The sequence below is a fragment of the Bombina bombina genome, chromosome 2 (assembly GCF_027579735.1).
Source record: "Bombina bombina isolate aBomBom1 chromosome 2, aBomBom1.pri, whole genome shotgun sequence".
Lineage (NCBI taxonomy): Eukaryota > Metazoa > Chordata > Amphibia > Anura > Bombinatoridae > Bombina > Bombina bombina.
Window position 1 is genome coordinate 234,441,081 of NC_069500.1, and position 17,318 is coordinate 234,458,398.

The following is a 17,318-nucleotide window of genomic DNA, read 5'->3' on the forward strand; positions in this document are numbered from 1 at the left end:
CTTGAAATCCATGGTTAGAGAAGCTGCGATAATTTTTTTGTATCCAGAGTAATTCTGATTTATTTCGATTTACCTTATATCCAGAGAATTTGCTATATGCCTCTATTATATTTAGACATTTTGGTATACTTTCTGGTGTATTATATAGAAACAAGATCAAATCATCAGCGTATAGTAATATTTTTACGCATTGTTTACCAATTCTGGTGCCTACTAATTCCTGTCTCAGGAGAATTGCCAAGGGCTCGAGAAAGATATTAAATAAAAGTGGTGACAGTGGGCAGCCCTGCCTTGTCCCCTTTTGAAGTGTTATATATTGAGATAGTTCAGAATTTACTAAAAATTGTGACCGGGGTTTATTATAGATGAACTTAACCAGGTTAAGGAAATTTCTGTGCAAGCCAAATTTATCTATTGCCGTAAATAAATGATCCCAGGTAATAGCATCAAATGCTTTCTCTGCATCTAAACCCAAGAGGGCCAAATCACCTTCACACTTTTTCTTATGTCTATAGTTTTTATTGTAATAATAGTCTAAAGCTACAAGGATATGTCTAATGTTTCTTACTACATTTCTGCCAGGCATGAAACCTGCCTGGTCCTGATGTATAACTTCTCCAAGCACTTTTTTTAAGTCTCTCTGCAATTATGGCCATCAGTAGCTTGTAGTCTACATTGAGTAGAGAGATTGGCCTATATGACCCAAGTTCATCATGGCTCTTACCTTTCTTGTGAATAAGTGTAATAATCGAGTCTGTGAAGTAATTGGACTGTTTATTATTGTTTATAAAATATTCATTGAATAATTTTTATAATGTGCCAATTATGTTTATTTTCATACTTTTGTAAAATTCGGCTGGTAACCCATCCGGCCCTGGTGCCTTATTATTTTTCAGATTTTTGATGGCATTGTAAATTTCAACTTCCATTATTCTTTGATTAATTTTATTGAGAGATTCACTCGAGATCTTAGGTATTTTAATTTTTTGCCAAAATTCTACTTTTGCAGGTCTGTCAATTTTTTCACTGGTGTATAGTTTTTGATAGTACTTAAAAAATGCCTGTCTAATTTCAGATGCCTGGGTGCAATGTCTGTCTCCTTCTCTTACACTTGGGATTATGTTTTTTTTTTTTTTTTCCCATTTTAGCCAGGTGTCCCGCAGAAATGCCAAAAGGGCCTTGAAATGTGGATTTGGTTTTCAAGTCTGCAGAAGCCCAGCACTGTTTTAGGAAAATTTCTCTTTCGGCTTTTGCCTTGTTATACTTGTCCCATGTTGTCGATTATTCAAGTACGCGTTATATGCATTCTTCAGATGATTGGCTAGCTGTAACTCACGAGCCTTGTTTTTTTTTTCTAATCATATATGCTATGATCTCTCCGCGAATTACAGCCTTCCCTGATTCCCATAAAATCTTGGTTTTTTCAATAGATGTAACAATATCTTTTACAAAGTTTTTCCATGTCATGGCTAACCAGTTACAAAATTTGCTATTATTACTCATGTATTTTGGGAAAAAGAATCTATTGTTATGTGATGTCTTTCTAAGTTTTATTTCCATACCTATAATAGCATGATCTGATAGAAGGATTTCATTGATTGTAGATACTACATCATATTTAAGGGCAGACTTATCGACCAGAAATAAATCTAGACGAGAACATTTTTTAAATGCTCTGGATTCGCATGTATAATTATGCTCGTCTGTATGTTGTATTCTCCATATATCGTGTACCTCTAATACTTTTATAAATTTTCTAAATAACTTGGCTTCCTGTCTATATACTTGCATATTTCTCTGCCTATATCTATCTATGACGGGGTTCAGTGTCATATTAAAATCTCCTACAATTATCAGGTTTTGTCCTTGTAATGGAAAAAGTTTTTTTTCCAAGTTATCCCAGAATTCTTTATCATGTTTGTTTGGGCCGTACACATTACAGAACGACCATATAATTTTATTTATTCTTATCTGAATTATAATATAGCGCCCTTCTGTATCAATGTCGCTATTAATTGTCTCATATTCTAGATTTCTGTGGAACAGAATTGCCACCCCTCTACTACGTTTTTCACATGGTGTTGCTATAATTTCCTTTACCCAGTTAACCTTAAGTTTTTCTATCTCTGGTTTCTTTAGATGTAGTTCTTGTAAGAACATGATATCTGCTTTTTGTTTTTTAAGAAATTTAAGGATTTTTTTCCTTTTAATTGGGGAGGTAACCCCTCCCACGTTCCATGTGGCTAAATTCACTCTATCCATATACCTTTAAAATCCATATCTTGACATATCAAACCATGCAGCAATAAAACCCCTAGAAAGAAAAAGCATGGGGGACCAGGGAAGATTCATTAAAAACAAAAAGTGGGGGAGAGGGGAGAGGTTAGATACAGGATATAAGTGCGCAAAATTAATGCTAAAGTAAACAATTAGAAAAGGGGATTTTTTAATTAATTAAACTCAGAATTCTGAACGTGTGCAATTTTTTTTTAAAATATATATATATATCCTGATGCAGAGATATTTTGTAGGTCCTCACACCTAAGGGTTAAAATTGATTCCCATATAGTAAAAAACTCGATAAAATTAAACTGATGGTGAATACAAACATGAAACAAAACACATATGAATAAAATTTGTATATTGTATTCTATAATGCTTAAAAACACATGAAGTGAACAATTTAAAATGACTCTTTCTGAAAATATAACTATGATAATAATTCTAATATTTATTTAATACAACGAAAAAAGTCTTCTGATTCCTCCCAGCTTGTTCTGAACAGTGTCTAAGTGGGAGACAGAAGCGTCCGCTTGAAATTGGTGTATATAATTTAAACAACAAACAAATATCGGTACTTACACATTGGTACCAGAATATCAGCGCCGCGCCCGACTCTCATCAGACACAAGTGTCCCGGTGTGTATAGGGTCCACACAAGCTCTTCTCACAGCCTCAAATCCAGCTAACTACAGAGAGTAGCCCAGGGAGATGTTAGAATCAAGGCGCCAAACAGGATACACCTGTGATAGGTGGACAAAAAACTGCAAGAAAGCTGCAAAAAAGTTTTTAAGTCACAAATTCAGATTCATAAAGTGACCAATGTCCAATATTGAAATAGTTCAACTGAGCAACGCGTTTCAATTTCTTTTTCAAGCTCAGTTTGTGAGTCTCAGATGCCGGCTTTTTATACCCTCAGGAGATTCTCAATTTCTTAAAGGCATAGCCGTTCCATTTTTTTATTCCATCTTAGAAATGCAGAATTTCTTATTTCTGCATCTGCTATTTTTCTTAATAGCTCTCTATAATTACTATCCTTATATATAAGCTTATATTCACAACTAAAAACCCCCCAAAGACAGAATTACAAAAAAGGAGCACATTACAAGAAACCTTCTTTAAAAATTCAAATAAATAAATAAAAAAACATCTATATATCTTAAAAATACTAAGAATAAACAGTATCTAAAAATTGAATGATATCTAAAAAGTTATTTATTAATTCATACAAACATTTCTGAAAATATTTATAATATCACATTTAAAATACAATCTACAAACTATTTATTTCATGCTCATATTCACCTTTCAAATCCATAAGAATGAATAGAATATACCTCCCCAGAGTGTGAAAACACAAAATAACCCTTTTCTCAATTACTAAATATATTAAGACTAGAATAAAAATAATTAATGCACATAAATAATCCATTCAAAAATCCAAATTTCAATAATAATATATTTAAAAGACAATAAAAGTACTACTATCTAAATTCCATTTATTAAAAAGCTATAGAAATTCCTTAATATTATGGAAATTCATAAAACTTAAAAAGTGTAAAAAAGTATAAAAATTATTTCATAAAAACACCCAAATCGAAATCTAAGTTCAATCCATCTGGGTGTAAAGTTTTTAAGTCGAAAATCCATTTGGCCTCTAATTTTAAAAGCTCATCCCTCACATTACCCACTCTCCAGTTTGGCCTCACTTTGTCTATAATAGTATATTTAAAGTGACTTAGGTTACCTCCTTTGCATGTTTGTTAAAAATACTACCTTCCCCCTCCATAATGCAGCTGAAGTCTTCAAATGGGAATAACACTAGAAGAGAATAAAACAATTAGAGACCAGCGCAAAAAAAAAGGGGAGAGGACAAAGGAGAAAAAAAAATTACCCCTACAAATAACACAACCTGGGGTCTGGGGTACGTTCTCCCACAGAAGTCCCAAGGAAAAATAAATAAAAAAAAACACGCAATTTAAGAAACCAGCATCTGTAAAAAGTACTCTGCTTCCACGCAATGCATGAAACCTTTTTGTTGGTTGAACCTATTGTGGGTATACATAAAAAAGACCTCACTATCTTTATATGCATTGACCTTAATCTGTCTATCTTACTCTCTATGTTCAATCCTGTACGGGACTAGACTTAATTCCTACTGCCTGCTGCTTTTGTTTTCTGAGTTGGTATTTCTAAGTTATTTAAAAAAAAAACGATTTAGCTTCTTCGCTATTATTTAGAGCCATATTATTTCCCTCTGTATCTTCAACCACTATTTTTGCCGGGTATCTTAAGCTAGCCTTGTAATTATTCTTTATTAAAGATGTACAGAAGGGAGCCATGACTTTTCTTTTAGTAGCCGTTTCTATGGAATAGTCCTGAAAGATATGTACTTGGTTTGTTCCTATAAAAATTGGGTTATGCTTTCTATATGCTCGCATTATTTCCACTTTTTCTTGAAAATTCAAGTATTTTACCATGACCATTCTTGGCCTTATATCCATCCTGATATTTGGTGCTAGAGACAGTTCTATGCACTCTTTCTACTTGCAATTTACCGTTTTGTATTGACATCCCCAGTAAATTAGGTAAGGTTATAGCTGCAAATGTAATTAAATCTTTATACTCATTACCCCCAGGTAGACCTACAATACGTATATTGCTTCGCCTAGACCTGTCTTCTAGATCTTCGATTTTATTTTGTAAAGATTTTATTAGGTCTACTGTTTCTTTGTTAGTTGCCTCCTGAGTGTTATAAGCATCCTCTATATTCGAAACCCGTGTCTCTACTTCAGACAGACGCTGTGCGAATTGTCTTATTTCTGCTGTGAGGCCGCTAATTTCTTTTCTAATTGAATAAAACTGGGGCATTATCAAAGTGGCCATTTGGTCTATTAAGGTTTGGGAGTCATGTGTATAACTAGCTTCGCTTGTATCTAGTATTTCTGAGGAGTTTTCCTGTAGTAATTTGGATTTTTTATCTTTTTTACTGGCATAGCTGGAGATTTATTTTTTGTGTTTGTAATACAGGGAGTGCAGAATTATTAGGCAAGTTGTATTTTTGAGGATTAATTTTATTATTGAACAACAACCATGTTCTCAATGAACCCAAAAAACTCATTAATATCAAAGCTGAATAGTTTTGGAAGTAGTTTTTAGTTTGTTTTTAGTTATAGCTATTTTAGGGGGATATCTGTGTGTGCAGGTGACTATTACTGTGCATAATTATTAGGCAACTTAACAAAAAACAAATATTTACCCATTTCAATTATTTATTTTTACCAGTGAAACCAATATAACATCTCAACATTCACAAATATACATTTCTGACATTCAAAAACAAAACAAAAACAAATCAGTGACCAATATAGCCACCTTTCTTTGCAAGGACACTCAAAAGCCTGCCATCCATGGATTCTGTCAGTGTTTTGATCTGTTCACCATCAACATTGCGTGCAGCAGCAACCACAGCCTCCCAGACACTGTTCAGAGAGGTGTACTGTTTTCCCTCCTTGTAAATCTCACATTTGATGATGGACCACAGGTTCTCAATGGGGTTCAGATCAGGTGAACAAGGAGGCCATGTCATTAGATTTTCTTCTTTTATACCCTTTCTTGCCAGCCACGCTGTGGAGTACTTGGACACATGTGATGGAGCATTGTCCTGCATGAAAATCATGTTTTTCTTGAAGGATGCAGACTTCTTCCTGTACCACTGCTTGAAGAAGGTTTCTTCCAGAAACTGGCAGTAGGACTGGGAGTTGAGCTTGACTCCATCCTCAACCCAAAAAGGCCCCACAAGCTCATCTTTGATGATACCAGCCCAAACCAGTACTCCACCTCCACCTTGCTGGCGTCTGAGTCGGACTGAAGCTCTCTGCCCTTTACCAATCCAGCCACGGGCCCATCCATCTGGCCCATCAAGACTCACTCTCATTTCTTCAGTCCATAAAACCTTAGAAAAATCAGTCTTGAGATATTTCTTGGCTCAGTCTTGACGTTTCAGCTTGTGTGTCTTGTTCAGTGGTGGTCGTCTTTCAGCCTTTCTTACCTTGGCCATGTCTCTGAGTATTGCACACCTTGTGCTTTTGGGCACTCCAGTGATGTTGCAGCTCTGAAATATGGCCAAACTGGTGGCAAGTGGCATCTTGGCAGCTGCACACTTGACTTTTCTCAGTTCATGGGCAGTTATTTTGCGCCTTGGTTTTTCCACACGCTTCTTGCGACCCTGTTGACTATTTTGAATGAAACGCTTGATTGTTCGATGATCACGCTTCAGAAGCTTTGCAATTTTAAGAGTGCTGCATCACTCTGCAAGATATCTCACTATTTTTGACTTTTCTGAGCCTGTCAAGTCCTTCTTTTGACCCATTTTGCCAAAGGAAAGGAAGTTGCCTAATAATTATGCACACCTGATATAGGGTGTTGATGTCATTAGACCACACCCCTTCTCATTACAGAGATTCACATCACCTAATATGCTTAATTGGTAGTAGGCTTTCGAGCCTATACAGCTTGGAGTAAGACAACATGCCTAATAATTCTGCACACAGTGTATACCTTTCCATGCCCCCTTCAAAGTAAGATGTGATGTTGAGTGATGTGAGTATATTTCGTGATATGTGGACCCACTCTTTTTTTTTTTTTTCCTCCCCTTTTCTGTGCACACAAACAAGAAAAAATTGTTGTCCCTCCCCCCCTCTTTACCCTCAAAAAAAAAAAAAAAAAAGAAAAAAAAGAAAATGTGATCAGTGTTAATAAAACAAAAAAATGCAAAACTTGCATGTATCTCTGGGATACATATTTGTGATGTGTATTTGTGATAGAATTAAACCTTCTATCTTGGAAAGTGTGATTTGTGCATATAGGTGCTTACACTTAATGACTCTGGGGCTGTAAAGTTAACCAGTTAGTGAATGGAAAATAACCATTCTACTGAGTACTCTCTCCTTTGATTGAGCCAACTTAACCTAGTACAAGACAGTTGCAAATAGCATACTTGATGTTTTTGGTTCTTTAAACAAGCAAACTAATAACAGACCAGAAACCTTATAGGGTTTTTTCTCAGTTTCCTCTATACCCGAATGGTTATAACATCATACACAAAATTTGACATAGAATTGTTTAGACAAGATAAAACCAGTCCACACTTATGGAGATCATATTACTCATCTACCATCAATTCTTGAATTCTTAAAGCCAAGCTGCAATCAACATAAATTTACATGATGGTAAGTTCTGGCTTTCACACTAATTAAACACAGGCCAAGAACATAATTATATATATCTATGACCGTCCTTTTAACCGTCCTTTTTTTTTTTTTTTTTTCCTTTTTATAAATGCAGGATCCGTAGAAACTATCTTCACTATGAGCTATGTATACACAACTGTGGGTAACTTCTCGCCAGATATAGTTAGAGAGTCTCAGGTTTGTTATTTTCTTCTTTCTGTAGTATAGTAGACAGCTGATTTTTTTATCTTTTCTTTTTATGGCTCTCAAAAAGTACAACCAGCCAGGGTTGGCTTGGACAATAGGAAACAGCTGGAAGTTCTGCGGCTTACTTAACACATGCTATAGCTCTTTCCCAAATAGTAGGAAATAGGACAGGCTATTATATTCTTTTCTGCATGTAATGGTAATGTTCAACTTTCAGGTTCACCACCCCATCAGATATTATTGCATTCGTATTACAGTTATTTACCAGACTTGCAAACTATTGCCAATAAAAGGAAACAGTGCAGTTTAAATTGTGTGCCAAGCACACTGTGTGCGCTGCACACTATACTTGCGATTTCCTTGCAATCCGCAGTCGTTTCTGCCCTCCCTGGCCGCTCTTCATGGAGGCCCGATGATGGCAGTTTTCCCACCAAGCGCTGCTCTGTTCAGGACACCTCACCAGGGGATGCCGGAGAGCACTGCAGAGAAATTACGCCAAAGAGCGTTGCTTTTAAAACCAGCTGTCTTCTTGGGTCACGCTGTCGAAGGTCCTGTCTTTACCCAGGTTTGGGCTGTTTCGGGCCAGGGGCACTTGAGCTTCTGGCACACTGTGTGTCTGGGTGTCTGAGTGGATGGATGCCGGGGCAACCCCCGTAAGCTGAAATCTGCTAGTATCAGTGCCACCTGATAGTACTGGCAATATGGAGGCCACCGTCTGCAGCTAAAAACAACAATCCTCCCCGGGCAGTTGCGTTGGGGACATCCGCCAACAGGAGCTTTGCTGCAGGTGAGGAGAAGCGGTCTTGGACGCTCAGGGCTGCATGCTGAGCTGTACGCACCGGATGCTGTCGTGTGCGTCTCACCGGAAGGGCCTCAGGATTTTTATTTTCTATGCTGTTTTTGAGAATAGGGTCTTTAAGAATGATAGGCCAATGTCTATTTAAAATTTGTCTAATTTGTTTGTGTTCTGAATTGTATTGTGTAATGAATATAGGGCCCTTAGGTTGTTTCTCATCTTTAGAAATCATGCTCTTCTGACGCCGGCATAAGGATAACATTCCTATCTTCATTCCTAGCCTTCATATAGCTATCAATAACTAAGTCTTTTGGATAGCCCTTTTCTTTAAATCTCTCAATTAGAATTTCAGATTGGTTATCATATAAGGCCATAGTGCTGCAGTTTCTTCTAATACGTCTGAACTGACTATAAGGGATGTTGGTCTTCCAGCTATTCAAATGATTACTCGAGAAATGGAGGAAATTATTGCCATCTACCTCCTTGAAATAGGTGGAAGACTCAACACCCCCCATACAAGTCCACCTTAGATTTACATCTAAAAATTCAATTGTTTCTTTTTGTATGTTATGAGTAAATGATATACCCATATTGTTTGAATTAAGACTATCCAAAAATAATATTGCATTCTCCGAAGTACCATTCCATATGAAGATCAGATCATCTATGTAACGGCCATAGAATACCAGATTCGCCACCCAGCTAGAAGCATAAATGTATCTTTCTTCAAATCTGCCCATAAATAAGTTGGCGAAGCTGGGGGCGAATCTGGTACCCATGGCCGTTCCTTTGATCTGTAAGTAATAGTCATCTAAAAACTGGAAATAGTTATGTGATAGTATATATTCAATACACGTTAGAATAAACTCTTGTTGCCTCAATGGTAAGTATATATCGTCTTCAAGATAACTTTCCACAGCATCTAGACCCAACTGATGTGTACTTGTGATCTGAAAATGTTTTATGATTTGCTGTACAGAAGATAATATATTATTATTTAAATGTATCTAATAATAATTAACTTTAAGAAAAAAAAGTTCAAATGCATTATACTTAAATATGAATGTTAGCAAGTTCATTTTTCACTGCAATCCTAGGCAAAACTAGGATGTAAAAGAATTCTGAAGGCATTTTAGTAACCTTTTTGTCAAAAGACAGAGAACAACTATCTATATATAACAGTATATTTACTTATTAGCCATTTATAAAAAAAAATGACCCTCATCAAATTATTAGTACTAGTTTCACTAAAGGATGATAAAGAAGTTATGACGCAACCAAGAATATAAAGAGCCAACACTCATTATTCTAAAGTAAAAACTGCACTGTTGACATGATGGGGCATATTTTTTATTTTTTTTTATAAAATATTTTAGCAGGAAGGATACATTGAGATTTCTCTCGTTTTCAAGTATGTCCTGGGTTCACAAAACATGCATTGATACAATAGGGTACAATAAAATACAAAAACAATATTAATACATAATATATGCAAAATTTAACATAGAACAGGTAGGAAATATATAATCAATGATTACAGGTACATTCTGTTTTGAGATATGGAAAGAAGGATCTCTTAAAGGATTTTAGGCTTGGGGGAGGTTTTAAAGTGTGCGGGAGGTCGTTCCATAATTGTGGTGCTCTGTAGGAAAAGGAGGATTGAGCTGCTTTCTTTTTGTATGGAGGCAAGCTAAATAATGTGCTGGTACTGGATCGGAGGTTATAGGAGGTGGGAACAGCTGGAGAGAGCATTCTGCTCAGGTAGGGTGGGAGCTTCCCAGAAAAGCTCTTAAATACAAGGCTGGAAAGATGGAGGGTGAGTCTGGATTCCAGCAACAGCCAGTTTAGTTCTTTTAGCATGTCACAATGGTGGATCCTGTAGTTACATTGTAGCACAAAGCGGCAGAATGAGTTATACATTGTATTAAATGTATTTAGGTGAGTTTGCGGTGCAGGTGCATATCCTACATCCCCATAATCCATGATTGGCATCAGCATTTGCTGTACAATTTTTACTGTAGGGCTGAGGCAGGATTTGTTTCTGTACAGGGCACCTAGTTTTGGATAGAGTTTAGATGCAAGTTTTTCTATGTGGAGGACAAAAGAAAGATTGGGGTCTAACAACATACCCAAGTATTTGAAAGAGTGGACTGCGGTCAGTGTGCAATTTGATTTTGTTTTGATGCATAGATGGGAATTTTGTAGTTTGTATAATTTAGGTACCGTTCCAAAGATCATTGTGACAGTTTTGTCAGTGTTTAGGAAGAGTTTGTTTTTTGAGATCCACTTTTCTACCTCTGTGATCTGGTCTTGGAGCACTGCCTCAAGCTGCGGATTTGTTTGCATAGATTACCATGTCGTCTGCGTACATGTGTACAGTTGAGGATTTGCAGACATTTGGCAGATCATTTATAAATAATGTGAATAGTAGGGGGCTGAGAATGGAACCTTGGGGAACACCACACGTGACTGGGAGAGGGAGGGAGGGAGTCGCTGTCAGAAATGGAGACATACTGTGATCGATCCGATACATATGATCGAAACCAGGTTAGCGAACTATCACTAACACCTTAGTTTTTTAGTTTGAGCAGTAGTATGTTGTGGTCTACTGTGTCAAAGGCCTTTGCAAAATCAAGGAAAATATCTCCAGTTAGGTCTCCTTGTTCCATACCAGTTTGGATCTCGTTGCAAACATTTAGGACAGTTGTAGTGGAGTGATTTGGGTGAAAACCTGATTGAACAGGGGTCAGATAGTTAGATTGTTGGTAATACTCACATAGTTGCTTATGGACGCATTTTTCTAAGATTTTTGGCAATACTGGGAGCAATGATATTGGGCGATAGTTAGTTACCAAGGTTAACTCACCACTTTTATGGATAGGCACTACTCTTGCAGTCTTCCTGTAATAATCTGTTTATAATTACTTAAAACTGGCAAACAGATTAAATGTAGCTGAAATGACTGAACACCAAAAGTTATGAACCTGAACAATTGGTAATCAAATCAACAGCAGTTAATACAGAAAAGAACCAGCAATGGAATATATATATATATATATATATATATATATATATATATATATATATATATATATATATATAACTGTTTGAATATATATATAAATGGTAGAAACTGATTATAAGTAAAGTTATGTCAGAGAGCAGAGTTCTTCCAAGTATATTCAACACTGGAGAGTAACAGGTTAATGCTTGCAAGCTGCAGTTAAATGTTAAGTATAGTCTCAGGGTGGAGTACAAGCAACACTGGAGAGTAACAGGTTAATGCTTGCAAGCTGCAGTTAAATGTTAAGTATAGTCTCAGGGTGGAGTACAAGCAACACTGGAGAGTAACAGGTTAATGCTTGCAAGCTGCAGTTAAATGTTAAGTATAGTCTCAGGGTGGAGTACAAGCAAGTTGAGTGAGACACAGGCAGGCACGCAGACACAGTTGAAGAAAGCAGCTTAATGCAGTTAGTGGATTAGCAGATAAATATGAAACACACTGAGAGAGACAAGTATACTCCAAACATGAGCTAAAGTACTTGCGTGACAAAACCCAGGTAGGAGGTATCCAAGTAGATGCGGTTGTTCCAGAGATGAAATAGCAAACAGAGCAGCAAAGCGTGCAGGTGAGAGCTGTGTGAGCAGTATGCAGCGTGTGATCCTCAGCGTGGAAATGAGCAGAAGGATATGCCAGTAAGGTAGATCCGGATCCTTATACCAAAAATAGTCCACAGCCAGCGGAGCAAGGTGTAGTTGAAAAGCACAATGTATAGAAGAGGGCTAAGGTTACAATTAGCCACAAAGGTTCCAGTGAAGGAATCAAAGGAATATCAATTGTAACAAAAATAAGGACTTGAGACAAAGTGACTGAGTAGCCAGAGAGGAACTCAGAGTACACAAAATAATCAAGCAATGTGTACAAGGGGAAGTGGAGTTATAAAGGCTAAAGGGGTGGAGCCCAGTTAAAGGGACATTACACTTCCAAAGTTTGGGTATGTATCCAGACACCAAGGATTTGTTAATTATGGTTGTGAAAGGTTTAGCATTTGGCGGCGGACTGAGCTTCAATAGCATTGCTGGGATTTGATCAGGTCCAGACTGGTTTTTCTTTTTAGATTATTAAGGTGTTTCTTAATGACATACAAGTTTAAAATTTAACTTCTCTATATTGGGTCTTTGCAGATTTAGTGGGGCCTGATCCACATTTGTAGTTTCAGGATGCGTGTCATTTATTAGTTTGTCAGGGTGGTGGAGCATCTGACAAAATAATTGTTAAAGGCATTTGCTACTTCTAAGGGAAGTTGCAGGGTTTGGTTGTCCACTTTGACAGTGGAGGGTTGGGAGTGGATTGCGGGAGTGTGTAAGTTATTTATGACTTTCCAAAACTTTCTAGGGTTTGATATGTTATTGTGCAGATGTTCACAGAAATATTGGGCCTTGGCCAATTTTGTTTGTTTAGTGCATATATTTTGCCATTGTCTATATACACAGTGATCGTTCATAGAGTCAGTATGCTTGAAATTTGACCACAATGAATTGCAAAACTGGTACATTTGAATGAGGTCAGCTATGATCCAATTCATATGCGCTCCTTTTTTTTTTTTTTTTTTTTTTTTCCAACAAAATTTTATTGAGAAGTATTTCAAGGAGGATATGACAAAACAAACATTATACATGGATGAGGTATACATGAACAGACTTAGTCCAACAGACCGTAAAGTCTAAATTTATATAATAGTAGTAGGATTATCCATAAGACAAAAATGAACCGTAATAAATCATACTACGAACTGTGTTGTCAAAAGTCCAGAATCACAATAGGTTTCGCATCAAATCCTCAAGTATTAGCCAAAGCTTCTTTAAGTTTTTAAGTTTAAAACTCAGAAATAACATTATTTACTGTATACATGAGAAGATAAAGTGCTTGCTCCAGTAGACACTGGAGGAAGAGTGCTTTGAGGAGAGAAAGCAGGTAATAGTTAGTGAGAAAAAAGGGAGAAGGAGAAGAAGAGGAGAGAGAGAAAGGGGGGAGAGAAAAAAAAAAAGGGGGGGGGGGGAGGTAGGGACCTTGAGGGAAGAGGGAGGTGTGTAGTGAAATTAGAAGGGGAGGGAGGGGGAGGGGGGAGGAATGTCTGTGGTTACTAATGGCGGGCGTGTTAAGAGTGGGCTCATTATATTGTGCCCTTCCAGTATGCCACCATCAACTCGTGTAGATCCAGTCTGTGGGTTTTTAGGTAGTGGTATCTTTCTAACAGTAGGAGATCACAGACTTGGTCTCTCCATTCCTGAACTGAAGGGACTGTTTGGGATTTCCAATATTTTGGAACGAGTTTTTTGGCCGCTGTCAGCATTATCAATAGGAGAGCCAGCTTGCCCTGACCCGCAAGTCTGGGCAGGGAACAGAACAGTAGTGTCTCCGGAGCAAAGGGGATTGCCGTGCCCAAAATTTCCCTCATCTCGTGGAACACCGCAGTCCAGAAATTCAGTAGATGCGGGCACCTCCACCATATGTGTAGAAGGGTGCCCTCTCCACCACAGCCTCTCCAGCAGGAATTTGTCAGTCTGGGATACATTTTGCAAAGCCTTGCCGGGGTAAGATACCAGCGGCAAAGCAGCTTTAGTTGGATCTCCTGTACTCTAGCTGAGACAGATGACTGTTTGATTAACTTGAATGATTTCAACCATACCTCTGCATCGATTTCATGGCCTATTTCTCTCTGCCACGCAATCGTATAAGAGGGCAGGGAAGTATTGGGGACCTCAACTGTTATTTTGTATAGTTTAGAGATCAGGTGTTCAGGGTGACTGGGTTGTATACACAGATTTTCAAAGTATGTGAGTTCTCTGCCAAAATCTTGTCTGTGTTTGTGGTGAGAGATAAAGTGCAGCAGCTGGTTGTAATGGAGCCATGAGGAGAATATCTCCCCGTGGAATTCTGCTAGAGTTGTTTGAGATTTCAGTCTGCCACCTTCGGAGACAAAATGGATAGAGCCCGTTCTAAGAGGGTAGGGGCAAGGTATTCTATTTCTAAGCTCATGGTAGGGAATGTCCACATTCTCCAGGAGCGGAGAGAGTGGGGCAAATCTAGAGGATATATGAGTGTTGGTGGCCAAGAGCCTATCCCATTCAGATAATATGTTTGCTGTGATAAGATAGTATTGTATGTTCTTTGGTCTCTGTGATTGTAAAGTCCATGCTAGAGTTGAGGTATTTTTTAGTTTAAAAATGTCTCTGTCAAGTCGAATCCACATCTTATTGTCAGCGTTGTGTGCCCACTCTACCACATGACGAAGTGCTATTGCGTGTTTGTAGGCCCTAAGATTGGGTATCCCCAGCCCCCCTCTGTCTCTCGGTAGGTACTGCGTTTTCTTTGGGACTCTCGGTTTTGTGCCTGCCCATATGAATTGTTCTATCACCTTTTGCAGCTGTGTGAAGTAGTTATCATGGAGAGGTATAGGAAGGGTTTGCATCAGGTAAAGGATCCGAGGGAGAACATTAATTTTCACCACTCCAATCCTACCCAACCAAGAAATGGGTTTATTGCGCCAAGAGGATAAGTCTCGCGCAATGTCTGTTTTCAGATGGTTATAATTGTGTTTGATTAGTTCTTGTGTAGTTGTTGCCAAGTTTACCCCGAGATATTGTAGCTTGTGACGGGCCAAAGGGACTCCGTAGGTGTCTCTAATTTGGTGTAGTAATTGGGGGGGGTATTGATGTTTAGAATTTCTGACTTTGAAATATTCAATTTAAAATTGGAGACCTTGCCATAGTCGTCTAGCTCAGACAACAATTCTGGGATTGATTTTCTGCTTCTGTTAAAAGAAAAGGATATCATCGGCGTAAAGAGCCTGTTTATGTTCAAGTTGGCCTATCTTAAGTCCTTTGATGGCGTTATTATTTCTGACCTTTTGTGCCAGAACTTCGATGGAAATAGCAAAGAGAAGCGGGGATAGCGGGCAGCCCTGTCTGGTCCCGTTATTGATGGGAAAGGACTCTGATAAAGTATTGTTTACCCTGATCTTAGCATTGGGACTGGAGTATAAGGCAAAGGTCATGTTCAGAAAGGATTCAGGGATTCCCATCTCTCTCATAGACTTCCGCAGAAAAGACCAACGAACACGGTCGAAGGCCTTCTCTCGCGTCAGTCGAGAAGAGGGCTAAAGGCTTGTTTGACGCCTTGGCAAAGTTTATTAATTGAATAGTTTTTATAACATTATCGCGTGCTTCTCTGCCGGGTATGAACCCAGCTTGGTCAGGGGATATCAGGCTAGGGAGATACCTGTTTAATCTGTTAGCAAGGATTTTAGCCAGGATTTTCATGTCTGTGTTTATTAAAGAGATGGGCCTAAAGTTAGCAGGGGAAGTAGGGGGCTTTCCGTGTTTTGGTATTACAGTTATGTGCGCCTCGAGGAGACCTCTGGATAGCGCGGGGTTCTCCAGCAGGTCGTTGAATAGTGTGAGGAGATGAGGGGCTAATACTGCCAAGAATTTCTTGTAGTACCCCATCGAAAAGCCGTCCGGTCCAGGACTTTTTCCCGATGGGGAATCTTTGATGGCCTGTTGAATTTCTTCTAGTGTGATGGGTAGGGTGAGATGGTCTCTGCTTGCTTCATCTAATGTAGGTAAACCTAAGCCGTGAAAATAAGTGTCAAGGTGTTCCTCAAATGCTATTGGGGGCTTGTCTGCAGATTGGAGGAAATCTGCGTTTGGGATGTTGTATAATGAATTGTAATATTGTCTGAAACTGGATGCAATCTGCTTGTTGCATTTAATCATTGAACCCTCTGGGGATTGTAATGTATGAATGTAGGAGGCCAACTGCCTCCTTCGTAGACACCTGGCCAGGAGTTTACCTGGTTTGTCACCGCCTTCATAATAGTGTTGTCTCATATAGAGGGCGTGGCGCTGGTATGTAGTTGTTAAGTGAGATTTGAGGTCAGACCTGGCCTGAAGGAGATCCCGCTTAAGATCTTCATTGGTTGTGTCCTGTTTGTGTGCCCTTTCTAAAGTGCCAACCTTTTCTAGGAGTTGTGAGTGTTTTTCTCTAGATTGTCTGAGAATCTTAGCTTTTTGTTTGATAAAAATACCTCTTAGAACCGCTTTGTGTGCTTCCCATTCACATTGGGGAGATGTGGTAGTGTTACTGTTTAGTGAGGAGTATTCAGTGATATCTCTTTCAATTTCTGAGAGTGTGACAGGGTCGTCAAGAAGGGATTCATCTAACCTCCATATTTTGTTTGTGATTGGGAGGTCAGGCCATAGGATGGAGCAGGAAACTGGGGCATGGTCTGTCCAGGTAATATGTCCAATTTCACAACTGTCAACTAAAGAGAGGCCGTTGGCGTCAGTCAGTATATGGTCGATCCTAGTATAGCAGTCGTGTGGAGTCGAGTAGAAAGTGTAGTCTTTAGTCTAGGGGTGTAAGGTCCTCCATATGTCATGTAGAGCAAGTTTAGAGAAAGTATTTCTGATTGTTTTAAGGGCAGTCTTAGGTATAGATGAGGTCCCCTTTGAGGAGTCCAGAGTAGGTTCAAATGCTATGTTAAAATCTCCAGCGAAAAAGAGTGTACCTTTAGCCTGGTCTAATATCAGATTGGAGATTTTCTTAAAAAAGGCAGTTTGCGCTTGGTTTGGTGCATAAATATTAAGTATTGCCAATTGCTGACCCGTCAGAAGGATATAGCGGCCATCAGGGTCTCTAACAATTTGAGAAATTTGGAGGGGAAGAGACCTGTGAATTAAGATGCCAACACCGCCTTTCTTTTGGGGTCCTGAGGCGAAATACGCCGTGGTGAAGTGGG